This window comes from Pteropus alecto, unplaced genomic scaffold (genome assembly GCF_000325575.1).
Source record: "Pteropus alecto unplaced genomic scaffold, ASM32557v1 scaffold19, whole genome shotgun sequence".
In the NCBI taxonomy this organism is placed as follows: Eukaryota; Metazoa; Chordata; class Mammalia; order Chiroptera; family Pteropodidae; genus Pteropus; species Pteropus alecto.
Window position 1 is genome coordinate 2,578,368 of NW_006442490.1, and position 8,941 is coordinate 2,587,308.

An 8,941-nucleotide genomic window follows, 5' to 3' on the forward strand; every position below is an offset into this window, starting at 1 on the left:
AAAACAAACCATCCAATCAAGAAATTGGCAGAGGACCTGAACAAACACTTCTCCCTAGAGGACATACAAATGGCCAACAAATATATGAAAAGATGCTCGACATTGCTAGCTATTAGGGGAATGCAAATCAAAACCACAATGAGATACCATCTCGTATCTGTTAGAATAGTTGTAATCAACAGGACAAGTAATAACAAATGCTAGAGAGTATGTGGAGAAAAAGGAACCCTCACATACCGTTGATGGGACTTCATTGGTACAGCCACTATGAAGGTTTCTCAAAAAAGTAAGAATTGATCTACCATGTGATCCAGCAATCCCTCAACTGGATATTTACTCCAAAGTCTTGAAAATACATATCTGAAAAGACATTTACCCACTGATGTTCATAGCAGCATTATTCACAGTGGCCAGGACATGGAAGCAACCGAAGTGTACTTCGAGAGATGACTGGATAAAGAAGTTGTGGTACATATATACAATGGGATATTACTCAGCCATAAGAAGAGATGAAATACTGCCATTTGTGACAACATGGATGGACCATGAGATAATCATGCAAAGTGAAATAAGCCAGGCAGAAGAAGTTGAAAATCACATATCACTTATATGTGGGATATAAACCTAAAAATAACAAATGAACAGGACAAACAAACAGAGACTCATGGACATGGACAATAGACTAGTGGTTACCAGATGGTAGGGTGGAGAGGAGAAGTGGGAGATAGATGGGGTAAAGCATGTCAAATAGTGGTGACAGAAAGAAATGTAACTATGGGAGGTAAGTAGGTGGGAATATCAAGGAGGGAGGTAGACTGGATAAAAGGGTCAAATATGGGGTGATAGAAAAAAATCTAACTATGGGAGGTGAACACAGAGTGTAAATATATATATGCCTTATACTATTAAAGTGCACAGTTGAAACATTGGATTTAGTTAACCAATATCACCATAAAAATAATAATAATAATAATAATTTAATAATAATAATAATAATACATATATTTTAACAATGGGTTGGGGGAGTAAGTTTAAAGTCCCACATCAATACGGGTCATTAGTTAGGGGTTAGGAAATGGCCCTCTGTTCAAAAATTCAAAATACCTAAAGCATAGTACTCTAGAGTCGTACTATTTACTGAGGGGAGGTTGGAGCCTAGTGTAAAGAAATTACTGGTGTCTGGAGTATCAATTCTGTCCCTCTATGAGGCCTTTGAACCCCACTGTTTGCTGCTAAAGCAGACACTTGGCCAAAGAGGGGAGAAATGATGTTGTGGAATTTGGAATTCACTTGTTCATGAAAGATATATTTAAAATATTCATTATATCTGTTTGAGAGGTCATTATTCTACATATCAAGTACATGTTGAATTAAGTGGGCTTGTCTATAAATCCATTAGTCAGTTAACATTGACCACATAAACCTCTATGTATAAGTAAAATAAGCCTGTTACCAAAGGACAAATGTTGTATAAGTCCACTTATATAAACCTAGGGTAGTGAAATTTATAGAGACAAAGACTACAATGGTGTTTACCAAGGACTGTGATGAAGAGAGAATGGGCAGTTATAGTTTAATGTGTGGAGTTTCAGTTGAGGAAGATTAAAAAGTTCTGGAGATGAATCAGGTTGCACAACAACCTGAATATACTTAATGCTACAGAATTGTACACTTTAAAATGGTTAAAACAGTAAATTTTATGATATATATTTTATAATAAAAAATAGAATATAAAATGTTATAGAATTGCAAGGGACAGTAGAGATCATCTTGTGAGATACTTTACCACTCCTGAATTGTTTTCTTCCAGTCTAGGGTGTGTTGTCTATACCCGATCCTCAAATCCCAACCTACTTAAAAATCATACTCAAGACCTAGTTCGAATGCTACTTCCCAGTTTTAGGGTTGTTGTACTTGATGTATCTGTAGATAAGCAGGTATTATGAGGTCAATTCGTCATACATATCTGAGGCTAAGGAGAGAGGATGGAACAGAGACATGAATTTATAAGTTGTCAGAATAAAGTAGATGAGACTGACTAGGGCAAATATGCAGAATGAAAGGAATACACATAGTGGGTACTAATATGGGGCTTCTTAGAGGTGTCTTAATATAAACTTTAAAGCCATTCTTATTTTGAGAAAAGAAAACATTGTGAAAAGGAGAAAAATTTTCCCTCTTTGATTTCCTTAAAGTTTTATAAGAAAACTCCAATTATTGTTAAATTAAAGAACATTCCAAAAACATTCACTAAACACTGGAAGTAAACACACACAAGTCTCAGAAAAAATGAGAAGGCCACAAAATTGTATAGACTCTATTCTGGAATATTTTACTTTAATCATTGAGTTCTCTCTCTTTTTTTGATAAATATCAGAGGTATTAGTATGTGGAGGGGGGCATATTTCCTTAATATAAAGATAAATCTAGGACATTTTTAATACCAAATAAAAGCATGATTCGAATTCTATTCAGTGCCTGAATGAGCTTCATTTTAAGATTTATACTGAGCTAGAAAAATATTTAAAGATTATAAAAGGTTTTTCCAATGTTATGAAATCAGAAAGGAAGGGTTTGTTTATTTTAGCACACTTCATAAAGGCTAACTTTGTCTCTCAAGAAAATCTTCAGTGAACTAAAATTAAAGAAAAATACTGATGTGTTTGTCTGGTTTTTACTCTTGTTTTTAAAAATTAAGTTATACAGTGAGCTCAGTGAAAATTAATATCTAGTACATTTTTTCACGTCTCAAGGAAATCGCTACAACTGAATACAGTTCCAACGAGCATATAATTTTCTCTCAAAAGTAATAATTTTTCCTCCAGCTTACAGTGAGGTCTTGGTTATGTATGATATCCTGTGTAAGAACAACCTGAGAAAAACTCATGTCCTATTTTACTCAATTAACTTGACTCACAAAATTCCCCATATCATCTGAAACAGAAGGATCAGTCACACAGAGAACATGAGTTGATTGATAATGCAGTTTCCTAATGGTACTTAGAGGATATAGCCTTAAATTACACTGACTTCATTAAACAGAACCTTGTTATATTTGATATAATTTCACTTAAAAAATGTAAGCTTATAAAGCCATACTATATTTTAATATAAATGGAAAATAAACAAATTGGTCAACTTGAGAAAGTAATTTAAATACATGGTATTAAAATATTATAAAATATTTTTCTTTGTGTGTGGGTGTGTGTATGTGTGTGTGTGTATAAATATAGAGATAATACACACATTCATTTACTTTAATATAAACAGATTCAGGATACGAATAATATCAGCCAGTTGTGAATTTCTACAATTTTATCATGAAGTAACGAGTTCTTCGAAGTACTCTTTCACATCATGGACTTTAATTAATGATGGATAAAGAAAATAAAAAGAATCCAGCTTAATCCTTTAAGAAGACATCTTGGATAATAGTTTTTTATCACTGACCAGTGTGAGAACATTCTACAGTCAAGGTATGGACAAAACAAACTATCTGTTTTATTTACTTAAAAATTAAGAATTTATTGGTTGACAGGTACATGTATACTATGAGGGGAATTTTTTTTAAAAAGGTGAAACCTTCAGAATAAATAACACAAACAGAGCTACGATTAATTTTCCATGAGAGTACTGACTATGGATAAACAGGCTATAAGCAACCAATAAAACAGTCAATACCATCTCAATACCCATTTTCAATATAATATAGAACAGCCTATTTTAAATATGGCTCATTGAATATTTTAAGTTAGTTACCAAAAATGGTTTATCTGTTACAGATGCCTAAAAATAGCAAGGGTTCAGGTTTGCTCTAGAGTGGGTGTGGAATTATCATGGTTCAATCCAGAAAGAATAAACCAAAGTGAGCAAACAACACACGCATGCACACACACACATATGTGCATGTGCACGTGGGAGACAAGAAATTCTTGGGGCTGCCTATGGTCAAGTCTGCTATGGGAATTAGAAGGAAGATCTAAAACTACTGAGACTGAGGATTCCTGAAAAAGAATCTGACCTGCTAAATAAGTTTTTGAGGAAAAAAAATATGAATGCAAATGTCATAAAGAATCAAATAATTATGTATATAGTGAAATGGAGTAAGATGTAAATTGAATAGGAATTGCCAGCAGCATCACCTTTTCTTGGAAGTCTCTCTTGAAGGCCTTCACATCATCTCCGAAAAAAAAGGATAGAAGTGACTACTTGCTTATTTGTGCTCTATTTTCACCTTGTTCATACTTAACCACAAAATCTGCACATTTTTGGTGTAATATGAGACTGTGAGCTCCTTAAATATATCTAGTAAAGTGTATGACACATAGTGACTGTTAGCTGTTTAATGATTCATTCTATCATGCATTCTTTCCACATTCATTCAGTTAATGTAATATTACAATAAACCTGCCTTTGTAAAAAGGTAGGGTAATTGATGATGAATTTCTATATCAGTATTAACTAACATAGATAGATTATCTTAGGGTTTATTTGGTCAGCAGAACATAAAAAGATAGCATCAATTTTTATGCAGGCCAACAGCTTGATAAGCTATAAACACACTCTTTTTGGCCTAGAGATAGATAAACAAAAAACCAACCAACCAAAAAAAAAAAAAAAAAGAAAACCAAAAACCCTTACTCTTCTTGTGAACCCTGAAAAGCAAAGATCTAACTAATACTGTCTTCCTTTGAAAAATTTCAACACTGGCATATTTTTTTTTAATTTTAACATAATTTAAACTCTAATCTAACCTAGATTTTTCCAACTATTTATTCTTCACATTCGATAGACACAAATTTATATCTAAGTAACTCTGGAATCTAAGAACTCTTGGATTTTACTAACTAAAGTGTTCTCTGTTATGTAGTAACATCTCCATCTGCTGGAACGTTAGGTGTTTGCTAATTTTATGATCCTATAAACTAAAAATCCAATTTTTTTGGAAGGGGTGTTGGGAAAAGATATTATTCCATTTAATTCCATTTCAACAAATATTTATCATGCGCTTAAAATGTGCCATGCCCTGTGCTAAGGGATGTAAAATCTGACTGGTTGAGCTAAAACCCCCTGCCATCAAGGAGCTCACAACCTGGAAGGAGAAGAAAATGTATAAATAACCAACACAACTCAATGGAATAAGTGACATACTTACATATTCCATCAATTCTGAAGTTGACACAGATTGGAACCATTGAGAATAATGTGTGAAAGCTCAAGGGCAAAGCTCTTTCCTGACAAAGAATATGTCTCAAGGACCAGCTGCATTTCTGCTCTTCCATCAGTCGAAAAGTTCAGGTATGGAAAAACACTGCAGCTGAGTACTGGGATGCATTCAGGATATAGCTGCTAAATCTAAAAACAGTCTATTTGGCACTCTAAATGGAGTTGGATGCTGCCTGGAGGTCAAAGACTGCCAAATCCTAGTTTAAGACATTGCCTTTCAAAAATAGAATTTAAAAAAGAAAAACATATAATACAAATACCTTATGACTTAAATAATATAGCACACACATTACCTTTAAATATGATCCATAGTATTTGGTTACATATGAGCTGTCACACTGACTCAAAACAGTTATTTCTTGCTGAATGTCTTCAATTTCATCTTCAGCTTCCTCGAGGTCTATGATTTTAATAGCAACCACTTGCTGGGTACGGTTATCAATTCCCTTGAAAACTTCTCCAAAGGAGCCTTTCCCAATGCATTCTAATTTTGTGAACAGTTCTTCTGGATCTGCTATATTATTCTGAGTGAAAAGAAAACAAAACAGGAAAGAACACAAATGTTTGGCATCACATTTTTTTGAAATGAAGGAAAATAAATCACATACGACATTAACAAGTTTTTAAAAGCCTACACATTTCCTTGACTCTTCACATGTGCTTTGTTAGAACAACTGTAATCCCAAATGGTCTGCTAGTCTATTTTCTATTGGATTACTCACACTAACTAGGCTTAGCTGCTACCACAAACAATCCTACACAACAAATGTTATTTCTGGTGCCTGCCAAAGGGCCAGAAACATTTTAGAATAAGGCAGCTGATTATACACAGTTTACACATTAATGCTACGATTGTGAAAGAATATCTAACCTAAGCTATCGGTAAGTGAATTATTAAAAATTCTAACATTCTGCCAGCAACATATTACCTTTTAACTCTCTTCCTTCTCCAACGTGGACATCTCAATCACCACACCTATATTCCTAAACCATCACATAAACAACACAGAACACAAAAGATGCAAGAATCTACAAGTCTTCTTTTTTACTTGTTATCGAATTCATATGTAATGTTCTCATCAATAGCTGAACGAAGATTCTATGCTTTTATCATAAATGCAAATACTCATGAAGAAATGGTAATAATGTGGAATTTTCACAACTTATTTCACAGTGGGAATCCAGAATAGGTCGACATTTTGCTACAATAAAATCTGTAATCAAGCATAGGATTTTAGGTTAATAAATGTAGAGGCAAGACTTAGATTTATAACTACACTATTTTTTTCTGATTCACAAATATCCTTTATCTAATCACATACAATTTCTAATTAAAATTTTATTTTCACCAGACAACCTATATATGTATAGACTCATATTACTGAACATATACTTTTCTTAATTTATATATATATTTTTTCAATTATAGTTGACATATGTTATATTAGTTTCAGGTGTACAACACAGTGATTATACATTTATATAACTTATAAAATGATTCCCCCAATAAGTCCAGTACCCATCTGACACCACACATAGTTGTTGCAATACTACTGATTATATTCCCCATGCTGTATTCTACATCCTTTTGACTACTTTGTAACTACTAATTTGTACCTCTTAATCGCCTCCCCCTTCACCTATTTCCCACCCCGCAATCTGACAACAATCAAAATGCTCTCTGTATCTATGAGTTTGTTTCTGCTGCTTGTTTATCTTATTCTCTAGATTCCATAGACATTTATCTTTCTGTCTGACTTATTCTACTCAGCATAACACCCTGTAGGTCCACCCATGTTGTTAAAGATGGTAAGATTTTATTCTTTTTTATGGCTGAGTAATATTCCATTGTATATATGGACCACCTCTTCTTTAGCCATTCATTTGCTGATGGACACCCAAGATGCCTTCATATTTTAGCTACTGTAAGTAATGCTGCAATGAACATATGGACTCACATGTCCCTGCAAAGTAGTGTTTTAGGTTTCTTCAGATAAATACCCAGAACTGGGATAACTTGATTCTTCTTTGTCTCTTGTTATAACCTTTGTTTTAAAGTCTTTTTTGCTACTCCAGCTTTTGTTTTGTTTTGTTTCTGTTTTCATGAAATCTTTTTTCATCCTTTTACTTTCAGTCTGTGTGTGTCTTTCAATCTGAAGTGAGTCTCTTGTAGGCAGCATATTCAAGAGTCTTGTTTTCTTATCCATTCAGCTACCCTATCTTTTGATTGGAGCATTTACATTCAAAGTAATTGTTGCTAGATATATAGTTATTGCCTTTTTATTATTCATTTTTTTATCTGTTTTTTCTTCTTCTTAAAGAAGTTCCTCTAACATTTCCTGTAATACTGGCTTGTTGATGATGAACTCCTTTAGCTTTTTCTTATCCGGGAAAATCATTATCTGCTTTTCAATTCTAAATGATAACTTTGCTGGGTAGAGTAATCTTGGTTGTAGGTCCCTACTTTTCACCACTGACTATTTCATGCTAACCTTTTCTGGTCTGCAAAGTTTCTGTTGAGAAATCAGCTGACAGTCTTATGTAAGCTCCCTTGTAGGTAACTGACTGCCTTTATCTTGCGGCTTTTAAAGATTCTCTCCTTGTCTTTAACCTTTGGCATTTTAATTATGTTGTCTTGGTGAGGGCTTCTTTGGATTCATCTTGTTTGGAACTCTTTGTGCTTCCTGGGCTTTTACGTCTATTTCCTTTACTAGGTTAGGAAAGTTTTCAGTCATTATTTCTTGAAATGGATTTTCAATTCCTTGTTCTCTCTCCTCTCCTTCATAGGGATCTATTATGATGCAAATGTTCATATGCTTGATGTTGTCCCAGAAACTCCTTAACTATCCTCATTTTTTTGGATTCTTTTCTCTTGTTGCTGTTCTGATTAGGTGTTTTCCGCTATCTTATTTTCTAAATTGCTGATTAGATCCCCTGCTTCATCTAATCTACTGTTAATTCCTCTTGAGGTATTTTTCATTTCTAACTGATTCTTTATGTTTTCTATCTCCACTTTTACGTTCTATCTCTTTGTTAAAGTTCTCAATGAGTTCATCTACTCTTCCTCTAAGTTAATTAAGCATTCTTTTCACCAGTGTTTTGAAGTCTGCATCTGGTAGATTGCTTGTTTCCATTTTGTTTAGTTCTTTTTCTGGAGCTTTGTTCTCATTTTTCATTTGAGAAATGTTTCTTTGTCTATTCATTTTGGCTGCCTCCCTGTGTTTGTTTCTATGTATTAAGTAGAGCTGGTACATCTCCTGGTCTTGGTAGGGCAGCCTTATGTAATAGGTGTCCTGTGAGGCCCAGTGGCATCTGAGCTGGGTGCTCAAGTGGTGTCCTTTGTATAGGTTTTGTGTGCCCTCCTGTTGTAGTTGAGCCTTTGTTGCTTTTTTCTCATCAGAGACTGACCCTGGGGCTGATTGGTTGTGATGACTGGCTGTGACCAGGGAAGGAGCTGTTGTGCAGAGGCTGACCCTATAGAGCAGCATTCACTTTAGCAGGGCTCTGGTGCCTGCCCTGTTTGCTCTTTAGGTGTGTATTCCTCAGATGTGACCTGGGTGGTACTCCTGCTCAGACCAAAGCTGGCCACTGGGCATGCAGGCTGGGGCCTCATGGGAGGGGCCCTGCTATAGGCCAGTTCAGCTGCAGCCTATGCACTGCCAAGGCTGCCAAGGGCCACCGGGGATCAGCCACCAGGTAATCCGCAGATGGCCGC

The 8,941-nt window shown here is 34.8% G+C and overlaps 1 protein-coding gene across 1 annotated transcript in view; it reads right to left on the bottom strand.

Annotated features, from left to right (window-relative positions):
- STK26 (serine/threonine kinase 26) overlaps positions 1–5,747 on the bottom strand; it is a 38,160-nt gene extending 32,413 nt beyond the window's left edge. Inside the window, exon 1 of the mRNA XM_025039652.1 lies at positions 5,520–5,747. The gene's annotated coding sequence lies outside the window, so the exon portion shown is untranslated. The remainder of the gene's footprint in view (positions 1–5,519) is intronic.
- Positions 5,748–8,941: the final 3,194 nt, after the last annotated feature.